This window comes from Elgaria multicarinata, chromosome 5, assembly GCF_023053635.1.
Source record: "Elgaria multicarinata webbii isolate HBS135686 ecotype San Diego chromosome 5, rElgMul1.1.pri, whole genome shotgun sequence".
NCBI classification, from domain to species: domain Eukaryota; kingdom Metazoa; phylum Chordata; class Lepidosauria; order Squamata; family Anguidae; genus Elgaria; species Elgaria multicarinata.
Genome location: NC_086175.1, coordinates 102,715,444 through 102,739,346, shown reverse-complemented (window position 1 = coordinate 102,739,346; position 23,903 = coordinate 102,715,444). Strand labels below are relative to the sequence as shown.

General features: G+C 39.0%; 1 protein-coding gene across 6 annotated transcripts in view; it reads left to right on the top strand.

Annotated features, from left to right (window-relative positions):
* The window catches only part of ZBTB20 (zinc finger and BTB domain containing 20), a 584,371-nt gene that overhangs the window by 101,060 nt on the left and 459,408 nt on the right, over nucleotides 1-23,903 (top strand). For 4 of the 6 annotated variants that reach the window (XR_010025479.1, XM_063126937.1, XM_063126935.1 and 1 more), the window contains exon 2: nucleotides 10,043-10,102. The gene's annotated coding sequence lies outside the window, so the exon portion shown is untranslated. The remainder of the gene's footprint in view (nucleotides 1-10,042; nucleotides 10,103-23,903) is intronic. The other 2 variants (XM_063126938.1, XM_063126936.1) reach the window with 1 other exon arrangement.

Here is a 23,903-nt window from a genome sequence, read left to right as displayed (position 1 = left end):
TTATGAAGTCAGTAACCATGTGTTGCTAGTTTTGGCACCCTTTGCCTCCACCATTGCCTTCCAACACAGACAGGGATTATAGTGGGATGGCCCTCCGCCCTCTACTATCATCCAGAGGTGGGCGGCGATTTTTCCCAGTGATCTGTTTCACTGGCCTTTACTGAATGTGTAGCAGTCTTATATGGGACTAAACCCCAAATCAACAAATATTTATTGAGGAACAACCAAAATTAACTAGGTGGGGTAAGTATCATTGCTATGTTCCACAGGCGGGTGAGGGTTCTGTTTTGGGCATCTAATAACTGTTACGATCAAATTACAAGCCTCACACATGGTCATCCGACACCTGCATTACTCACCACTGTATAGTTGCTGTTGGTGAACTGGCAAGAGTATTTGTGGATCATCATCCAAATGTGTTCTGAACAGTACACAAGGACTAGACAAAATTAGCCATTGTTCTGCAGGAGCAATAAAAATAATTGGTTCTTGCTGAGCTTCATCAGAACTTGGAATCAACTTCAGCTCTCCAATCCAGCCCTCAGTGAAAAGCTCTTGAATGTGTCAGAGAGCCCCAGATACCCTGCTGAATGCTTTCTCTTTGACCATCTTCTGAATTGTCCACTGTAGTAGCAATATCTTTAATTAAAAACAGCAACAGCAACAACCAAAACATCACTGCAACAGACTGGCCTAGTATATGAATAAAGTTTTGAAATTTATTTATTTTTTAAATTATTAGAAATTACTTTCATGTATAGAGTTTGATTTTTGAGGACTTGTGGGCTCTGTGTTGCATCTATCTCCTTCTTCAATGCATACCAAGGGGTAGTCATCTTATGCAGTAGTAGAATGAGGCAATAGATTCCTGAGGTAATAGAATGTACTGTACCACACAACTAAAGTGGGGATCAGATTTTTGAATGGTCTCCCATATTAAAAGGACAAAACTTGATGCAAGTTGAAAACTAGAAAACCAAGAGAGGTGCGTTTTACATGGGGGAGCATTTTAAAACTGATCATTCCCCTGCAGTCTTCAGTGGCCTAATCCATTCTATCACATTAGGATTCTGTCATTTTATTCTGCCTGTGTAGACCAGGGATCATTTTCTCTCTCCCCCCACCCCTACCTCTCACACACAACCTGTATAGCAAGCACACCCAGTCCAGTCCCCTTAATGTGAGCAATTCCTATCACTTGTCTTGTACTTTGGGGGCTTGGCTAGGGATGGGTCGAAAATCTGCCAGAGCCTGCAAGCTCACTGGATGCCCCGCATTTGCCCCTTTCATGCCCCAGTGAGTGCACCCGATGGATTTTTGCCCAATGGTCTCTATGCTAACAAAGAGGGCGCAGGACCAGTTGGACTTCCGCCCTGACTTGTGTGCACTCTTTGTTATTTTTCCCTGCTGCAGTAATGGCAGCTGCCATTAACGAAGTGGGTGGCTGGGAAATACGCAATTTCCCCAACCTTGGGGAAATTGCATTTGTCCCCCCCCCCCCACTGATGGGGGTCTTAAAGGCCCCCATGGGGGAGAAGGGTTGGGGGGAGGAGAAGGGTTTTTCCCTTCTACTCTAATGGCAGCCACTATTAGAATAGAAGCGCAAAACCCTTCTCCTCCCCCTGCTCCTATCGGGCCCTGAAAGGGCCTCTTAACATAAGCATTAAGAGGCCTTTTAGGCCCTGATGGGTGCGGGAGTGGGTGGGAAAACATGCTTTCCATTCCTCCAGAAGGTGCACAGATTTTCCTGGCCACACCCTCTCCCCCTCCCTCACCCATTGGACCAAAAAGGCCTCTTAATGCAAGCGTTAAGAGGCCCTTTCAGGCATGGGGAGGGGGAGGGAAAGCACGTGCCCAAGGCTTCGGAAAGTGCGCAATTCCGTTGGCATGGTAATGGCGTGTCATGGGAATTGCACACTTTCTGGATGCTTTGGACACGTACAACGCTAAGCACTTGCCGGGCCATCTCGGCCGGCCAAGCTGTGCTCGGTGGGCCCATGAGAAGCTCACCGTTCACTAGCTTTGACTGATTGTGGGCTGCAGACTTGTTTTTTCAATTTCTCTCTTTGGGCCCTTGGCAACCTTGCTCTGTCGCATTGTGGCAGGAAAAGAAGGGGCATAGCCAAGGTAGACTGGCATGGATGGATTTCATCTCCATTCACTTCTCTTCGGCATAAACATACATGGGATTTTCTTAGCATTTTCAAACATTTGAGATGTTTTTTTTAACAGTTCAGCTTTTTTTCTTTTCTTTTGCCAAGAGTGAACTGACTTTCCAGCTTCAGAAGTGGGAAGCTGTGCCGATTGACAATAAAAGCAAAAGGAAAAAATCCAAAGGGCATGGTTACAGTAAAGGATACATTCTTTAAAATTACCCAATTTGTTTCAAACTTTTTCAGCTATTTTTTCCCAAAGTTATTTTCCGGTTATAACTCTTTTTAGTGAAAGTAGGGGTCTTTCCTAAAAATATATTGTCTGGTAGTATCGGGGGGGTGGGGTGCGTTCTTGCCCTTTGTAAGAGACACTCTTCCTGACGCATTTCAAGCTTTTTTAGATTTTTGTATGAGTTTCCCACCCCCCTCTGGAAAAGCAGAAAAAAATGAAAAGAAAGCCTGCTCTCTTTTGAAATAGATGTAATAGGAGGATATACTTGAAAAGAGCTGAAAAAGCTCAAAACAACACTGCATAATTTTTAAGGACACAAATGATCCACCTTCAGTAAGAGCCCCTCACAGTTTTTCCAGCTGTGGAATTAAAAGACTGGAATAATTAATATAGCATTGCCCTACCACAATTCATCATGTTTCCTTGAGCCTTTATTCTACATCATCTCTCTCTCTCTCTCTCTCTCTCTGCCCTTTACTAACATTTCTCCTGCATGGCTTCTGAAGGAAATTTATTTATTTATTTCATTTCATTTCATTTCTGTCCTGCCCAATAGCTGAAGCTCTCTTTTCAGGGTAAAATCAAATGTAATGATGACTGTACTAAAAGAATTATGCACTTGCTGAACAAGTTTGGTGTACAAATCAAGTGGCACTTGCAAACATTTTGATTCTGAACAATGTTTGCTAGTGTGCATCAATGTATACTGAAGCACAACTTTGACAATGGCAGCATAGGGTTAACTAAAACACTATTTTTTCTTCTAAAAACGCTTTTCTAAAGGAATTGTTTTGCAGTCTTAAAGAAAGCACGTATTTCATGCTCTAAAAGTCTGAGGTTTGTAGTTGAAAAAGATTAGGTAAATAATTCAGGATGCGACGTGTTTACCTGTTAATAATTAAGCAGGTTGTTCTGTGTACTTTTTATAGACTTTAGAAGGTTTATTTTATTTTATTTGTTTCTGGTTCATGTGTGCAGATTTTTAAGTTAACAAAGCTTTTTCCATGAAGGGAAGACAGAGACCCAGAGTGAAGAGGGGGGTATATAAAGGATTGAACCCCACTAGTTCAGTCATGTTCTTATGGAAATAGGATTGGCCCTGCCACATTGAGCTAAAATGGAGAGGTGTTAGAAGCTCTGTTGACCTTGAATTTGATCACACAAATATTATTTTTTTAAAAACCCAAGCACCTCTGCTTTATTGAAATAAGAATGCATTTCATTGTGTGATAAATAGCTCAGAGAGCCCGACAACAATAAAACTTTACATTTATCAATGTTATTGTTTAATGTGTTATAATAATCAACATTAAAATACAAAGTGAACACATTAAATGAAATTACGGTGAGAGGTCAGGATTATCCCAGGAAAATGGAGGGATCATCCCTGCCTGTTCCCGGGATTCCCTGTGTGTCATTTGCATGTACAGGGATGATCCCGGAACGGTCCTGGGGAAAACCGCAGGTGTAGAAATGGCCTAGGCCTCACCAGTATCTAGATGAGAGGCTGTTAGGAACGCAATATACACTGCACTCAATATTATCCCTAACTAGAAGGAAGGGCAGAATAGTAATGTAACAAATGAGTGAAATGCTATCCCATTGGAAGCAATAACAATTCCCCATCAATAGAGTCAAAACCGTGTGACTTACCACTTTTGCTATGTAGATACAGGACTAAGGTTACTAGACGTTACTAGAATAATATAATGTTCTTGCTGTGCTGAGGTAATCTTGGACTGATATGAGTGAGTGATACCCTTTCGGCAACAAAAGTTTTATGTGGTTCTCTCAGGGGCAGTTTGGCATTTCTCTTTGAGATGGCAGAGTCTAAGCTGAAAGGTGGCTTGTTCTGCTTATTCCATTTAATAATTGGTTTTTATGCTATAACTGCAAATACAGGGGGTCAACCAAGGCCAGTTTGATTTTTGCTATGTAAATACTAGTAACTAGACCTAGATATATTGTGAATTAATTTGATATGTAACACCTAATAATTTTCAGTTACTGTTGACATAGGTTGACTATCAAATTACAGTTTACCAGGTAAAAAATATTTGCACCCCCTTTAGAAACTTTTTTTGCTAAAAATGCAGCCCATTCTCGTGTTTTGCTGCTCTTTTTTGCCACTGCACTACAATAAATACCAATTAAATTTACATGGTGCCTCCACACATGGTCCTTGGCTTCTGTACAGAGATTTCAAGAATTAAAGTACATTGAAGTACTTAAAGGGGGGCACATAAGTTTTTCTTTTAATGGAGGGGTGATAGATCTATGAAAGCATATTGTAAACAAACAAACAATCCTTTCAGGCACTTTTTAAAGGTGACACAGGAGGAACAAAGCCAGTTATCTAACAGGAGCAAGCTCTACACTTGAAGGTCTTATTGTAGCTATTGTCCATTTGCTTGCTGACATAAGGTCTCATTCTCAAAATCCACCAGAGCACATTTTGATCTGATATATCATCACTTTGATGTATACAGACTCACAAATAGTTTCAGATTACTGCTGTGGCCTTGGTAGAAAGTGGTGTCACTTAGACCACTTTAATTTAATATTAGTTTTGTATTGACATTTGTTTGAGAAATTTCTGGGCGATTTTTGTAGCGGTTTGTGGCTAATAAAGAAAATGAATAATCCCTCTGGACTGAATGCTAGTTATCAATTTATTTCAAGTTTGAAGAGCAGTAGTTAATGGGAAGAAAACTTAAAAGGCTAGTATTTGTGTCTTGCATACAATGCTACCTTATCTAGTACACTAGGTAGGGTAGTTCCATGATAGCTTATTTCTTAAACCACAGTTCAACTAGTTAGGCATGTTTTAGAGCTCATAACGTTTAAGTGGCCACCCACACTATTAATCACGATGCAAGACTGCTTACAGTCAGATCCACTAGCCATTTCCCCCATTTATTGGGTCCACCCTAAGGGTAACATTGAAGGAGTATGTATCTCATAGTGCATTCATGTGGTTGGCCACTGTGGGAATAAAATCCTGGCCTAGCTAGGCCTTTGGTTTGATTAACTAGGCTCTTATGATTATTCCAATAGTTTCAATATGTAGGGTATCTTGTGCTCTGCTTCGCACAGTCTAATAAAGCTTGGGGGTGGTAAAGAGGGGAAAGAGAAAGTGTAACGACCTCTTTACAACCACAGTGATATCTCACATATCTAGGGCAAATTTAAATAAAGCAGCAGTACTTGAAGTGAAAGGTTAAGCTTATCTCATCTTCTCGGACAAAATTCAGAATGTTGAAAAAATTTCTTATCAGTACTGAAAGGAAAGGTCAGAAGTACTTACCATTTAATTATGCCACTCAACTTTATTTTGGGCAATAATAAAAGGGAGGAATCTAAATTAAGAAAGGAAATGTAGACTAGGTGTGTGTGTGTGTGTGTGTGTGTGTGTGTGTGTGTGTTAAAAGTAAAAATGGTTCATTTCTCTATTTGTGTTCAAGAAATTTTGGGATTTAAGTTTCTTGCATGATGACCCTTGATACTTCATAGAAAAATGTGTTTTATTAATTTTAGAAATATGTTATATCCTGCCAAGCATGGCTTCATGAAGCCCTTAGTACAGCTAGGAATATAGTAAAGCAAGAATAAATATAAAATAAAATAAAAAATTATAAATAAAAATTTCACATACATTAGCTTTAAAATTGGGGACTGCTTAATTTTGGGACCTGCATATTTTAAAGAGTATTTCTCAAGATATAAGCACTCCGCTTCCTTATATCTGGTAGAAGAATCCTTCTCCAAGTTTCCATCTAGCAGATCTTCCCCTTGAATATGGAATAAAGCAGGGTGTGCATCTGTTTATTTATTTTATTTATTTAGAATATTTATATACCGCTCCTCATTGAAAAAATTTCGGAGCGGTGTACAAGGTGAAATGAAAATAAAAACAGAATAAAACAGTTAAAACAAAATTTTAAAAGAAGCAAAACAACAACACAGAAATCCAAGGCTGCATGTTAAAGAAAGGCTTCTTGGAATAAAGATGTTTTCAGGAGGCACCGAAAGGAATACAAGGTCGGAGCCTGTCTGACCTCCAGAGGCAGGGAATTCCACAGGAGGGGCGCCACCACGCTGAAGGCTCTTCCCCTGGTGGATTCCAATCGGAGGATGGATCTAGGTGGAACCACCAGGAGCAGGCCCTCGGATGACCTCAGTGACCGGGCAGGTTGGTAAGGGAGAAGGCGCTCTCTCAGGTATCTGTTGGCTACTTATGCATCACCAAAAAAAGAGGACAAAAAAGGGAATCAATTTGCATAAAACGTACATGTACGTTTTATGCAAATATATGTATAGATACAAATTACTATAATTTAAATAGAAATACAGTGGGGAAGACTGTGACTAAGTGACCTTGTGTGCCTTATCAGTCTGCTGTGCAGGTGCTATTGGTTGATGGGTGGGGCTCCTGCGGCTTTAACTGTTGTGATGAAGAGGGACTTTCACCAGGTGCTGCATGTATACCAATGACACCTGCTGAAATTCCCTTTTCTATACAACTGTTAAAGATACAGGAGACCTATCCTCCTTTTCATAGGGTCACCCTAGTTTATCTGCATTCAGACAAAATGGAACCTTTTTGACCAGAGACACATAAAATGGCAGAATGTTTGCCATTTGTGGGTCTTCAAGCACATTAAATCACCCAGAAAGTCTTGGCACGTGCAAGCTTTTCTCTTTCACATCAATGAAAAGGAATTTATGAGCAGAGTTCCCTCCCCATGGAAGTGAATTGCAAAGTCATTCATTCAGGAGCTCCATGTGTGCATAAGAGCACATGGAGCTCTACAATAGGAGTGTTATGTTTCCAAACCCTCCCCCTGCTGTATGAAACAATAAAGAGGTCTGCCAAATAATCCACAAAGCTTTATGGATTATTGATGGGTAGCTTCAACCTCTGCTCCTTTCTTATGGCTCTTTATCTTTAAATCAGACTGGATAGGCATCAAATGGGAAACACCTTCAAATAGAGAACTGTGCTCTGTAATGTAGGACACATGGCCATCTTTGTTATGCATTTTTAAAACTAATAAATATGGCAATAGACTGCATTAAGTATTGGTAGAAGAAGAAAAACATAAGAACATTAGGTAACCCTAAAAAAATTTTTTTGGATCTCAGCTATAGCATGTTAATTGTGGTAAATGGATAGAATCAAAAGAACTTGCAGCTAATTCTCTGTGCCAAACGGGACAATACAGTATGATCCTACACATGTTTACTCGTCAGTCCCACTGAGACTTAATGCACAAGTAAATATGCTTTGGGTAGCAGCCTTACTTATTTTTCCCCCCATACGGCAACCTCTGGTGTTCCATGGGAAAATGTGTTTGAAATTGAGAGTTTCAGGAACACTGAGCCTGTACAAGCCTTTGAGTGAGCGTAAAATAGCTCTCTGGCTCCCTGTGGTTAAGTTTATTGTGACACGTGACAGATGCATATGTAAGCTGTACCATTATGTAACTTGTTTATATTGACAGTCTTCCTTGCTGTTTAATTTTTTTTCCATGTGTGCCTTGGTCTTGCATACTTTCATTAAGATCTGTTTTTGTTTTCCGTCAGCTAAAATGGTGATTTGCATCTGTATGTACACGGTGATGCACTTTATTTAGATTTGAGCAGCCAAATCAGGATCTGTAATGTTGAAGCATTCAAGTATTTAATGTGAATTCAAACTTACCTTATATGTACACTTCTTTGTCGTTTTCTGGCAGTTGACAATTGATTGAACATAATAATTGCATATATTTATTTACATGATTTAAAAGGCCTAGCTTGTGTTTGTAACTGAAACTTCCTTGGACAACAAGGGAAGTGTGACTTTGCCAATTCTCCTTTATCTCTAAATGGCTTTGGATACCATCAAGTACAGTATCCTACTGGGCCTGCGTGAATAAGGATTGAGAGCCACTGTTGTGGTGGTTCTGCTCTTGTCTCATAGGTGGTTCATTTTAGGAGACTTGTTTCTGCTCCTTTCCACTAGACATGAAGAGGGCTGATTCTTGTCTCCTTCGCTGTATAATACCTGTCAGGTATGGCAAATGAGTTACTTTAATGTGCCTCTGAAGGCAGTTATGTGCTGAATGATAAAGGGAACCTTAATTTAGACAGGAAGAAAATATTGTTGTTGTTGGCTGCCTTAAAGTTGTTTACCTCTCTGAGATGGGGGCACACTTGCCTTGAAGGATCAGCTGCATTTGATTGGGGAACAGCCATAGCTCAGCGGTAGAGCACATTCTTTGTATGCAGGAGATGCTACGTTTGATCCCAGGCATCCCCAGGGATGAAAAAATCCTGCCTGAAACCCCTGGGAGCCGCTGCCAGTCAGTGTCACCAATACTGGGCTCGATGAACCAGTGGTCTGACTCAGTATGAGGCAGCTTCCTAAGTTCCATTGATTTGTTCAGTATAGTAGAGCACTGCTGACGCAGGAAAAGCTAAGCTAGTAGGTAAACTGAGTTTCTTAGCAAAATTGCACATCTGTGGCCTGGATGCAAAGAATTGTAAAACCATGTGTAATTACCATGTGTAATGATTGTTGTAGTTTAGAGACACTTCCTTACAGAGCTCATAGAGAGGGGGAATTTGGAGATGATCCCTGGAGGAAGGGGGCAGAGCCAGTAGAAGATTGAAAGAGGGCCTCCAGGCTTGGATTTGTGTTTCTTGAATTCTAGCTTTCAATGCTGAATGGCAAACATCTTTTGAAACTGAGGGGTTTCATCATGTAGCATGTACTGCTGTTCGAAGGAACAATGTCAGAAGTTCCACGGGACACACCCAAGGCCATATCCACAGCGGACAAAGTTTTTTTTGGTTCCTGGCCTTTGAGTAATTTTGAGCAATATTAAGTTTCTGACTGCAAAGTGACTTAACATTTATTTTAAAATTTCCAACAGACATATGTATTAAGATCAAATTGTTTTTCTCTGGGGAGTGAGTTCCAAAATATGGAACTTTAAAAAATAATTTTACCCTTTTGCTTTTGAATGTGTGCTTTTAAAATAATCATCCTCAGTAAAAGAGGAGGTGGGGGCGGGGTTTCCTTATAATAACTTCTTAACTCACACTTGAGATGTTCATGAAGTTTCACCAGTTAATACAAAGCCATTTGCAACTAAGGGAGATTCTAAAAGCATTAGACACTTTCTTCTTCTTTTTTAGATTTAAAAAAACCTCAATTTTAGCTCCTAAATTATTAAAAGTATTTACCTGTAACATTTCGCATAAATGCATCTTTAGGCTAAGAGAGAGTGGTATAATATTCATTATCAGAAGCAATTACTTCTGTACCTAATAGTGAAAGAAATCTTACTTTTACTGAAAAATAAGTTCCAATTTTAACTACGGGTCTATTGATATTTCCATAACTTTTGTGCCGTGTCTATTTCCACCTCCTAAACTTCATGGCTAGTATAGCAGTTACTAGTGTTACTGTGTACTTCTTTATCACCTGCACGCTACATGTGAATGAGTGGGGTTTTGTTTTGTCTTATCCAGGCAGATGGCTATATGTTGATGTATATACACAATAAGGCATCTACTTACAGCTAAATGCCTAGTCCTTTGAATGTTATGAAAACAAAATATGCTAATTGAGAAGATCTCTAAACACAAATATTTCTTTTCTTTATAGCAGCACAGAAGAGAAGTGGTAGGAACTGCTTTTAACCCTTTTGGAATCCGAAGAAGAAAGGTAACATTAACTGGAATACTGAGAATATTTAAGAAGAGATTGTAGTTGTTATAATACAGTTAGATTAATTTTAAGAATGTACAGTAAGTTCAGAGAATTCCAGTATGACAGGCACTGGCTAAGAGCATCCAAAATTAGGGAGTGCAGATCTTTATTCAGTTTGTCTTGCATTAATTTAGAAATAATGTGAGTTCTTCCTGTATGTATGTGTGAAAGATCTGGAATATTTTTTCCAAGGTAATGCAAAGCTTACAAAAAGTGACCCTGTTTTTAGCCTCTTGAATCAGTTCCTTATTCCAAGGGTGGGCAGAAGGTAGCTCTCCAGATGTTTTGGACTTTAGCTCCAGAAAACCCTGCTAGCATGGCCAGTGGTCAGGAATATGGGGAATTTCAGTCCAAAACATCTAGAAGATCTACTTTCTGCCTACCCCTGCCCTATTCAGTTACTTGAAGCAACTGAATGGAGAATTTTGCTATTCCAAATTTCTGAGAAGTTCAACAGATCTTAGGAACAATTTTAGAAATTTAGGAAAAACTTTTTTTTTAGAAAAATCAGCAGTAAATAACATGCCAAAACAGTTAGATTGGGCCTGAATTCTTAACAAGGGCTTTTCTACACAAGGCATTTATCATGCACTCGTCATTCTCTTACTTACAGCTATTTAGACAATGATGTAACCTTTTAAGTTTTGCTTCTGTTTGCAAACAGTACTTTATGTGAGGGGTTTTTGTTTGTTTGTTTTTTTTGGAGGAGGGAAAATGCGGCATTTAATTGTGAAAGCAAAAGAAAGTGCAGTTTCCTCGGTGGATTTGCACTATTCTGCTATACCACAGTGTCACCTAGAGGTTATGTCTTGACAAAGCCGGAAAGGAAATGGTCCTCGTTTATGGCTTGTATCTCAATTCTGCCATGAAACCAAAAGTAGATAGTTGATTAACAGCCTCATGTAGAAAAGCTCCAAGTTTGTCAGATTAATAGCCAGTTTCTCAGATATGAATTCTTCCCCAATAAAGTCAGGAAAAAAATTAAGATCATAAATTGAAATATTATTGAATAAATATGCATTAACACCAGAGGGCCTTGAGGTTTTGGCATTGCAGCCATTGGATATAATACCAAACTGAAAGTAGAAGCTGCTAGTTTCTTGTAAATTGTAATAACCCTATACAACTTAGAATAGGGGTGTGGAACCCGCGGCCCATGGGCCTAACCTGAAAAGCCCACACATAATGAAGCCTGGTCCCTACCTTGGGCCGGAGAGCAAATTATGTTGGTGGAGAGCTAGATGGGAGGTAATATGTTTCTTCTTCACCACTTACGATTCTGCACCCCAACTTAAAACCCAGGTACCTGAAAGAACGCTGGCACCCATACCTTCCTATCTGTGTACCCTCAGTATCTGAGATAAGGCAAGTGATGATCAGATAGAGAGAGTCTTCTCAGTGATGGCTCTCCTTTTGTGGAATAGTTTCCACCAGGCTTCAGCATTGTTATACTTGTAGGCAAAGATGTTTGTTTTCTCCTAGGCTTTTAAATGTGTTACTTTAACATGTTTTAATTTATTGCATTTATTTTGTTTTGTAAACACCCCTTTGCTGTAGAATGGTATAGAAATATCACAAATAAAAGACTAAAACTGTGGGGGGATTTTTTTTCTCCCTTTGCGTTTCTATGCGTTTGAGGAGCAATGTAATCGGGCAATAGCATACCTCCATTTTTTCCAGGCAATGCAGAAAAAATAAAGGCATTGGCTGCGTTCAGACAACACGATAGTCAACTGTGGGGTAATAATGAACTCGACAGATGGTTATCTAGGGGGTACTTCCCACACAACATGATAATCTACCATGGAGTGGGTTAGGATTAGCGTTGAGTTTTAGTCCGTGCTGAGTTGACTCGCTCATCCCTGCCCTCTTTCCTTCCTTCAGCCCTCCCCTTAGTATCCCATCAGCCACTGCTGCCCAAAATCTATCCTGCCGGCTGGACAAGCGCAGCAGCCACCGCTTTGACCTCTCTTGCCTTGTGATCCTGTGGCTGACGAAATAACCAATAGTAGCTGAGGAAATAACCAACTGTGCTCTCCACACAACACAATAGCCAACAGTGGTTCAAAGAGCCAACTTTGCACAGCATTGGTTATTTGCATTGATGATTTCAGCCAAATAACCAACCATAGGTTCAAAAGCTCCTGCCACACTACATGATAACCCACAGTGGGTTAAATAACCAACCGTCCACTGTTTAAAACACTGTTGGTTATTGTGTTATCTGAACTCACTCAATAATTAGTTAAATAATGGTTGCAGCATTCTCTGAAAACAATATAAAACAATATATTTACTAGATCTATGCCTAAAAATGTAGACCCAGGCATGACATTTTCTGATGTCGCCTTTAAAAAATGAAGAAATACCCAGGCACTGGTGCAATCCTAAACATTAACCACTTGAGCTTGATGTTTGTGTCTATATAGAAGGATTGGATTCTTGATTATAATTCCTTCAAAGTGCTTATGTCAGGCTTTGTTTCTCTTTGTTTCGGTTTTTTCAAATTTAGTTGGACTAAATAACATTATTCTGACATGTCTGTTTGTGCAAGAAATTCAGTTGTTGTTTTGGAGCCACCAATGATAAGTTCAAGTATAGGATGTTAAAACCATCAACAATCTTTAAATCAAACTCCTGCTTAACATGTGTTTGAAACTCTACCAGCTCACAAATTTGGCACCTCATGCAGAACTGTTAACCTGCTTCCTCATCTTTCACCCCCCTTTCTTTATTTGCTTGTAATTGCTCGAGAGGGGCAGTGGGGCTTGTAACTACTATATTTGTGTATAAGAAACAAGAGGGAAGAAACGGCTGGAAAACTTTAAATCCATGCATAAGACTGAGCTACAGTGTATGGCAGATGCTAGGAGATAGCTGTCATGTGAGTGCTTGGGGAGTTTGCTTGCTAGTTTTCCCAGACTCTTCTAATCAACCTTCTCCATGACTTTCAAGCTCTGCATGCCTGCAGGGATGGAAAATGCAAACTCCTAATTCCACATGCTTTTTCAGTTTAATTTTTATGGGGCTTACTTTGTGTTTAATTTCCTATACTGTTAATTAAAGGAGCCTTGAAGAGTACAATGGTTTTACAGCTCTGGTTTTGAAATATATAGATATTTTTAAATTTTAGAGTATTGCTTCAGACACACTTCTGTTCTTTTATGATCATTAAAAAATGAAGCACAAAAGAACGCTTAATAATATCGGCCATTCTCAATTCCTTTTTTTTCACTTTTTTTTTTTTTTTACATTTCTGCCAAAACATGTATAAGAAGGTCTTGACTATTTCCATAGCAATTAACTAATTCAATGCACAAGCCAAATATAACAAATAACTAGGTGCAATGATGGGCAAGATTCTGAGTGAAGGGGAGAAATTACGCAACTGATGAGTTCTGTTGAAATATAATCAAATTTTGATTGTCTATAAATTCATACATAAGAATGAGTATATTGAATACTAGGAGACAGTATTAGTTGGGTGATCACATGGGAGAGGGCCTTTTCAGCAGTGACACCACACCTCTGGAACAAACTCCCATTGGGGGTCTGCCATGCATCATCCTTGCAGGCTTTTAAGAAGGCCCTGAAAACATTTTATTTTACCATGGCCTTCCCATTACGCATACCGTTATTGCTGCAATTGTTCTTGCTGTTTTTAATTGTTATTCTATCGTGATTATGTTTTTATTGCTTTAAATATTTAACTGTTTTTATGTATTGTTGTAAGCTGCCTTTTGGGACTTCTTCCTCTGAAAGGTGGCTAAGAAATGTTTTAAATAAATTAATAAACAATGCTGTCAGTGCATTTGAAACAAAATCTAATGTCATGGGAGCAGACATCCAGTTGTGTGACGTGATTTCATCATTCTTTCCTTCCCCCTACATCCCTCACTCCTCCACACCCCACATCCACACCCAGATATGCTTTTATAGTCACTGGAGCAGATTTTGAGTTTGCATTGAGGGCTATAGGGGGAATTGCTCTGTTCCACTGACAGAAGCAGTTCTGTTGGTAGGAGGACTAGGGTTACCTAGCTGGCTCTGGCCCTTTGGATTTGGGGAATGGTTTTATTGCTTCTCACTCTTTGAAATCAATGAAATTGTCAAGGAAAAAAATCTTTAATGCTGGGAATCTTTTTTGCAACAGGCCTGAAACTTTGATTAAGTGTAATTTGTACAGTGCTTGGAATCAAAGAATCCTGATTGTGCTTTTATATTGTATTTTATATCATGTTTTTATACTGTTGTTTTATACTTTGAATGGTTTTAACTTGTGTTAACCGCCCAGAGAACGTCGGCTATTGAGCGATATAGAAATGCAATAAATAAATAAATAAATAAATAAATAATTTAAAACGTAGATATTAGGCACTGTGGTTACAATTTGACTGCAAATATTTTAAGCACATGCTTAGCTCTCTTATTGAAACCAGTGTGATTTAAAAGTGCTTGCCCCTGTCTGGATAATATCCTATATACATTATTGCTATTCAATTATTTTCCTAGTTTTATTTAGGTGGAATAGGAAAAAATAATATTTCAATTTATACAAACAGAAGTTGAGATGAACTAGTTTTTATCAACTTACCTTTTGAGCCTGTCCAGAGACTTTCTAAAATTACCACTACTCATCATTGAGAAAATAGTGGAAGGAGAACATTGACCTGACTGCAGGAGATGGAGATGAAAACTATAATAATCAGGGACATTGAGATTCAAGGAATAGTAGGAACCAGCCCTGACAGGATTTACAGATCCCAGAATATGTTAAGGCAGCAGGGCTGGCCCTAGGATAAATAGCATCCCGGGCGAAGGGTATCTTTGGTTCCCACCCACCTACCCCAGTCAGCTTTGCAGGCCACCCAAAGGGTTTATCCGCAGGTGTTGTTACTATTATTATTATTTATTTATTTATTTATTTATTTATTTATTTATTTATATAGCACCATCAATGTACATGGTGCTGTACAGAGTAAAACAGTAAATAGCAAGACCCTGCCGCATAGGCTTACATTCTAATAAAATCATAATAAAACAATAAGGAGGGGAAGAGAATGCAAACAGGCACAGGGTAGGGTAAACAGGCACTAGGTAGGGTAAAACTAACAGTATAAAGTCAGAACAAAATTCTCAGCTTTTTCCTAAAGCTTTTAAAACTTGATTTCCACCTGCAGCTTCTCCTTGTCCTGGGATCAAGCAGAATGATAGATGCGTTTCATTTTTTCTTACATGGGGATAAAGAAATAGGAATGGGGTTGTGATTCTTTCTGCATCCTGCGGCTTAGTCTCACAGGTCTTCTGGTTGTGGCCTGCTGCTGAGCTTTTCCACTCCTCATTCAGGAAAGATTCCTCTCTTAAGGCCTGGCCTTACTCCACTCCTACTATGCCTTTCCGTTTCTCCAGTGGCATCTTGTTCACTCACTTCTTGAACTCTTACCCCACTAGGGCCAGATCTATACCAAGCAGGATATAACATTTTGAAAATTGTTTGAAAACAGTATATGGAATGTGTCCTGAGCCCAAGCAGTTGTCAATACCGTTATAAACCATTACAAGGTGGTTGTGTAGGCAAGGCAGAGATAGGCAACCTTTCGGGTCCTTGGGCATATTTGAAAATTTGTCTTTGTGACTAGCCATACCCACTTACAGCATCCATAAAAACTAAGGTTGCCATGAGTGGGTATGGCTATTCACAAGGACAAGTAACTGCCTAGAGGAATTCATGAAAAATTAAGATGGCAGCAGCTAAGGGCTCCCACTTCATTTTGAAGCAATCCCAGCTGCCTGTAAGAATATTTTAAAATATTTCAAGTAGAGATATCATGGGGGCACATTGGCACCCCTGGCCAATAAGTTGCTTACCCCTGTTGCTAAAGGGGGGAGGCCTCTAGTCTACAGAGTGTATAGAGGAACCTACATTAGATCCCAGGGACGTGGAACAGTATCTAAAAAGCATTTGTTACTATATGCATACATGGCATACTGCCAGGCTGGGCTATAAATGCAAATCAGGCAGCCAGAAATGTGAAGACCTTAAATAAAGAAACCCAGTGCAGCTAAAGGTCTCCAGTCAAAACTCTAGTTTTTCAAAATGGTCAAGGCTTGTTATGAGAGGTGGAAGGGCCAGAGAAATGTGTGTACAGGGCCAGAGAAATGATGCTTTGGTATTGATGGTACTTTCCTCAGAATAAATGTTACCAATGTACATATATTTATGGAAAGGACAAGTTGAATGATGGGTCAGAAAGTGTGCGTGCATGGTACGCTGTTGTCTTGTTCAATGAATTGCTTATTGGGAAGGAAATAGATTTGAAAGGTAGAATCCAGTTAACTCATCCCACTGATGGAATGAGTAGAACGGGGAGGGGCAATTCCCCCTTGTGCTCCCAAAATCTGCTCTGGAGGGTTGGGAGACCCTCTGCAACGGATTTTGGGAGGCGAATAGGTGTGGCAGGGAGTCGGAGTAAGTCTTGTCACGCGAATAGAAATTGGCTTGAATGGTGCTGTTGAGGAAGAGGCGAGTATTTCTCCCTAGGTGTAAATGTTTAGGGTCAGTGAAGCACAAGAGGGATCAAAGTGCTTTAAAAAGTGTATAAAGAAAACAATCCCTCTGGTAGCTCTACATCTCTGGTGCATTGAGAGTTCAGACATGATGCCAAATCATGAGTTGGTGGTATATGAATGAGCCTTGTAGGAACCCACCCACCCTCAGACACACACACATGCTTTGATGCTCTCTGCTCCTCTTCCCTTCCCTCACATACTGCAATTATCTTCCTGGTTTTTGACAAACCATAGTTGTGTTTGAAACAGCCTTTACAATCATCTGTATTATCTTCTCAGTGATGTTTATAACCAGAAATATAAGTATGTTTAAATCAAGCTAGTTTAAACATGCCTCAATATGTAATTTAGGAGCATCCACAGTCTGTACCTTCTGCTGAGTGGAGACAGACTCTACATCTATCTGTTCTAAAAGTGACAGCATAACTACATCTATCAGCATCAATTCTTGTTAGCTACTGTTAAAGTAACTTATTTGCAGTGGTACAGAGAAATTCTAGATAGGCAGTGTCAGTAACATTGCTATGTATAGTAAGTACAGGGTAGTATTAGTATGTAAACATCCTGTGAACAACATATATGCTAGTCTAAACGGCATAGTCACCACTGAAAATTTTATTTCTAGCATGACAAACTTTGAAGAGTGATCAGTTGTTCACCTTTGCTAGCAGAAGACCCTGCTGGCTTTTAAAAAATAACAATAATGAGAGTTTAAAATATTATTTTGAATATCCAGTGAGGATTGGCAGAGCTGCTCGATGGAAAGAGGCCACTGCTGTTGCTGCTGTGGCTGTTGCTGTTCTACCTGACATGAGTAATAGCCCGGTAGGCTAGTTAATCATTACATTGAGGAAACAGGAAAAAGTTACAAAGCTGACCATTGACCATAGAATGTGGGCAACTATTTGTAGGCTGTCATCATAAAGTTCAACATTGTGTGTGTGTATTTGTATTTACTTATATGCATATAAACAACATTTTTCAGTGTATATTCCAGTAAAGCTAACAGAGGAGTCCAATCACTGCCTATGTTGATTTTATTTCTTGTAAAAAATCAGCACCTACCCAATGCAAAAAAATTCCATCTATTTATAAAATTGGTAGTCCTTGTCAAATTCTACTGGAGTTGTAGCAGCCCCACTTAAATATAAACAATATTATATAAATCTGGTTTCAATAAAACACTAAAAGTTTCCATCTTTCAAGGGTTCCATCCATAAAGGCAGCATAAACATAATTTTAAAGAATAATACAATTTCAAAACATCCCTCAACAGGGAATTATAGAATAATAATAATAATAATAATAATAATAATAATAATAATAATAATAATAATAATAATAATAGTCATCAGGGAGATGTGATGAGTTTTTATAGTCTTTTTAACCACAGATGGGTGAGCCATATCTCTCTTGGGAAAGAGTAGGGACCACCACTGAGAAGGCCCTGTCTCTAGTGTCCACCAACCTTACAGATTTTGAAGCAAGTAAGCAAGGAGGGCCTCCAAAAGTGATCTTACTGGCAGGTACATATGAGCTTAGGTAACAAAAATGAAAAAAATATATCCTGGCTTCTTTGGGGAGGGCATTCCATTACCATGGCATTACAGCGTCATACACATGCATTGACTACATTTAATCAGTTCATACATAGTACTCAATGCTCTTTTTGTTTGTTTGCTTGTTTGTTTCTTGAGTGTAGCAGCAAACCAAACAAAAAAATCCTGTCATCTAGCCCAGTTTATCATTCCTAGTTGCTTCTTTCTAAACCCCAAGTATGCAGTGATGAAATCCTTTGGCTTAAACAACTTCGTAGTTGTTCAGGTTTAAAATTATTTGCCTGCTTCCCTGGACCATACTAAATTACCTGGTAGTGAAGCAGGGCTCAGCCTGTGCTGCTAGTTGCAAAAGTCAGAAGGGTACATTAGATACTCTTGAATGAATTCCTTGGGCAGGAGTATGAATGGTGGGATCATAGGGAAGATACGGCTATCAATGGCTACTGGTTATGATGGCTACATTTTACTTCCAGTATCAGAGGCAGTATAATGCCAGTTTTTGGGAAACGTGAGCTGGAGGGTGCTATTGTATTCATGTCCTGTTTTGGGTTTCCTATAGGCATCTGGTTGGTCGTTATGTGAACAGAATACTAGACTAGATAGGCCTTTGGTCTGATCCAGCACGGCTCTTGTGTTCTCATGGCAGCTGCACTTGTTAATTTTGTTCACAAGATTTTTCAGATCGTTTGCAAACAGACTGCAATAGAATAAGTTAGAGATATTTTTGTACCGCTTAAAGACACCATACTTCTATTTTGTTCATGTAATTTCTCTACTGCTACTGACCACACAGCAATCAGTGATGTCAGTGCAGAGGAGCACAACTCTTGTACTTTTCTTTTTCTTTTCCAGAGCTGGAGCAATGATACCATCTGCCAGAGCACCTACATATTGATGGTCCTTCCTTTGCTCTGGCAAGCGAATGAGGCAATAACAAAGCTTTCAAATTTTAGCATTGGTCATGTCAGATTAGGGTACCAGTGCTTTGCTTCCTGCTTCTCTTCCGCAATTGTAATGCACTGAATTACATGGGAGAAGAGGGGCAACCATGTGGTCTGTAATTGAAAATGTCCCTGCTCATAGTTGAATGGGACAGTGCCCTCTAGTGGGATATCCAAGGGTGTTTTTTTAAAAATGGAATAACTGGGGGAAAGAGCGGGAGACCTGCAGGAGGCTCACAATATCGTCAAAATGACCCACAAATGTCTGTGAGTGGCCAGTCACAAGTATGCTATAAATCTTTCGTTTAAAGAAGCCCTGAGGAAAATAATGAAAAGATGCATATTATTGACCTTCAGCGGGGTCGCACTAGCAGTTTAAGGGGTCACACTCCTTTTGCAAAATTATTTGCATTTCTAATTAAAAGCTAAAGGTGGTATTTCACCTGGCTGAAGATCTTTTGTTAAAGCTGAATGTTTTTACAAGTTTTTTTACAAGAGAGCTTCAGCTATTGGGTGGTATAAAAACGTAATAAATAAATAAATAAGTTGAAACTTTGTAGTCAGAAGTAACTACCTTTGAGTTTAGTGGGGTCCATCCCAGGTAGTTATGGGTTGGATAAGAATCATGCCCCGTATACCTAATTGTGAAGTCCTTCTAGTGGTTTGTTTCTTTGCTTGTTTCGGACTGGTTTGCACGAATCGCCATGGTGGGTTGTGGTGTGTGCCGAGCACACCTTTGCATATTCAGAATCCATGGGCTGTTTTAGGGTTATGTCAGTGTTGTTTAACCCTTGTTTAAAGCGCCTTATCTGGGTTTGCATGACACACTAAACCATTGTGGCTGCTCATCATGGCTTGAATATTCAAAAGGGCACCCAAGGCACACTGCAACCCATGGTTTATTAAAGCCATAGTGTGCTGCGGTAATGGTGCGAACCCAGTTGTTGTCTGTGTTGTAGATTAGCGTGTTAGCTCCTTTGGGTAGCATCCAACTGTGCCCCAGAGCTAGTGCTAAAGATCTTGTGCTAGCATAAACCAAGGTTTAAGCGTTGTAATTAGCACTGGTGGTGATTTGCCTCTGAAATTCAGTAGCAAATGGCAGCTTTTCCCCATTGCTCTATCAAATGCTAGTTACATTGCACAAGCATTGGTTTACCCTTGTGCAACATGATTAGCACTACTTCTGGGGCATATGTGGTTACTATCATTTGAGTGCAAATAACAGAAAAGCAGGAGATATATTTCTGTGGATTCTCTGCAGGGTGTGTGTGATTGTACCTAGAGCAGCTATCATTATGAGCTCCTGCACTTCAAAATTTACCACTACACCATTTGCAATGTAGCTACAAGGACTTTAGTTGAAAGAGCAGAAAGTACTGGACAATGGCAGATAATGGCAAAACAGCCCATCCAGCACTTTGTGGCATATAATCAAAAACAAGCTGCTGTGGTTTAAACAACCCTCAAATAACTCATGAGCTACTGTAAAATTATTTGAAAGTTGTTTAACCCTCCAACAAGCCATGCTGTCTTGGTTTGGATGACACAATAAGCTGTGCCTGGGTGAGGATTATGCAAATCATGCCCAGATGCACTTATGCTGTGGCTCAGAACAAGCCATGGTGGCTTACTTTGATCGTGCAAACCATGTGTAAGCCATGCTTCTGAATTCCAGTTGCTGGGGAACAACAGTAGGTCCAGGCTGTGGGCTTTCCATAGGCATCTGGTTCGCTGCTGTGGGAAACAGGGTGCTGAACTAGATAAGCTTTGGGTCTGCTCCAGGAGGACTCTTCCTAAGACAAAAGAGACTTTTTTGAATATAAGAATGACAATAGATGGACTCTTGACACTTAAAAACGTGGAGCAAACACATTGTATTCTGTGTATTCCTGGAAAATCAACAGATATATCTTCTACTATGCCGAGAAGTTAATATTTTCTCTCCCACCCCACCCACACCATCTTTGCTTTAATTTAAACAGTTATTTTCATTGGAGTGGATTCAAGGACAACATACATAGCTTAGTTGAAGTGTATCCTTCTAGTGGATGATTAGTTGGTAAAGTTACAAGAGAAAGAATGTAGTATAGCTATAATGCTACTGTAGTATCAAAAACTGAAAAGCCCCAAAGAAATTATAGGACAGAAGATGCTTGCTTGGTGTCTGGTTGGAAAAATCTTGGCTTTAGAAATAAACACACCTTCTGAGATGGTTTTTGAACCTGTTGAGGTCATTGAATGTCCTGTTTTAGGCCCTAGAATATGTAGCTTTATCTGTTTTGATTGTGCTGTTTATTGCTGCTGTTGATTTCTTGCTGCTGATTTTAACGTTGTAGTTTAGCTTGCTTTTGTTCAGTTTCTTAGGGTGCTTCCAAATAAGACTTTTATCATCCTGCTTCATTCACAGAACTTTACTGAGGTGTCCAGATGAAGAAGTCTTCCACTCATAGCCTTCCCATATTTTCCCACCACTTCGTCTGTTTTTTTCCTCCATGAAAGACCCAGTAAATATGAAATGACGAATTAACTACCTGCACAATGCCTTCTCTTTGTTAGTGCTAGGACCTTCTGCCCAGAATATGCCTTTGGCATAGAAAGTTGGGATATAAATACTTCAATTAATAAATGTCATGTGAAAGACATTCAAATGTTGGGCCTTGATGAATTAGTACATATGAAATTCTGAAACACTGAACTTTGAACTCCAATATTTGCTCTTGTTGTTTCCTATGTCCAACACAATGCTGACTGGATTTAGACAAGATAACACCCTGTTGTTGCAGACATGACCAGTGATTTGAGTCATCCCATACCATCTGAAAAAAATACCGTCAAGATTCCACTTTAGTCCTCATCTTGAATCATTAGAGTGAAATTCTTTATCAGATCATAGATTTAAAAATAGTAATAGTATGAGTCACTACAAATACCTGTGCAGTGAAGTTAAAATTCTGGTTAAATATAAGCTTTATGACAGCAATTTAGAATTGTTTTCTGAAGAGTGGTTTTTACATTCCTGATGTTTTGCCAGTGGCAAAATAGAGAGGAGTACATGGACCTGGTACATTATTTGCTGAAGATAAAGAAAATACCTGAGCCTTAGCAAGTGTCACACTTCTTTGACTTTAACCAACTGCAGATGTCATTCTCCATTGTATTTTTAAGAAACAGAACTTTTAGGCAACTTTACAGTCAAGAAATAATTGTTAATACCTTGGAGGCCTCTCTTTATATATTTACCAAAAAGCACTCTGAAAGGCAAGTAGGTTTAAGAAGCCTATATTTGTAGTTTTTAGGAAAGACATACACACAAATCAATTTAATTTAAACTTTATTGAGGGAACAGACAAATACTAAAGAGAAAATACAAGATATGATTACAGAACTTGATTTAACAATGTCCAAATCATGAACCAACAGAGGTAAGAATGGCATTATTTTAAATGTAGCCTTCACATTATGAACAAAGCTTGATTTGCATTTAATTCTGCTTTTTATATGAAGTTGTAATCTATAGGCAAGACCTTAAGAAAGATCTTATATTTTAACATATTACTTGCAAAAGCTCAGCTCTGCAACAGTAATCTTCAAATTATTATGTAAATAATTCTTGGAATAAGCAATATTTTAAAATTATTCATATACGATGTATGTTTCCAAAGACTAAATATCTAAAATACACAGAAACATAAGAGAGACTTCATGGTAATACAGGGGACAGGGAAGGAAAATGACTTCCCTGCTATTAATTGAACCTTGTCCATCTCTCCCCCACGTCCATTTTGTGATGTGTGGTTTTTTTAACCTAGGGTTTCTTGAACCCTAATATATAGATATATATGACAAAGATGATGCTCTCTTCTCCTTGCTTTATTTCATTCTTTCACATACCTTCACTACAAGTGTTCGCTATAATTGCTGCAAGAAAGGGGTGGTCGTAGATGGAATGAACCAGTTTTATGGATTTTGAATCTGGTGTCATGCATTTCTAAAATGTTTTTAATTTTGAAAGATATATACTCAGCTAAAATAAATCTTAAATTAGGGAAGGAGTCTGGGAGACAGGTAGGTAGCTGAAGAAGACATCCCATGTCTGTTCTTGTTCTAGGTGGATGAGTGGTAGTGGATTTTTAATGTATGTTTTTAATATATGCATTATATTTTTATAAATGATGTGAGGAAGTTTGAGAACCTCCTGTTGAAAAACAAGATATAAAAGTACTAATGAACTAGCTAACTACCCAATGGTAGGAAGAAGTATGGCGAGAAACATTATGGTGAATTGTTTTCGCAAAGTTAATGTGTGGGTTATCTCACATGGGAGAGTGTCTTAGGGAGTATCTATACAGACTGGAAGGACATTTTTTTCTTAGTAACGCAGTGTACAAGAATGTGCTAGATAAGAAAGCTCTCTCCTCTCCTCCACACAAGGATGTCATTGTTTGATGCTGTGCTAGTTCTACAGCTTCTCTGCAGAACATGTGCCTCACCTATTTGGTGCACTTGAAGAGGTATTACAGATTAAAGTACTGCATATTCAGTACTCTGTTGCACTATTAAGGTAGCAAAATGAGGTTGGGAGAGAGACTCATCTAAGAGTTGCACTCCTAGGTACAGTTAGTAAAGCGATTCAGTAACTCTCATTAAGCATAATTAAACCTAATATTGACTGTAAACTGTTACTTA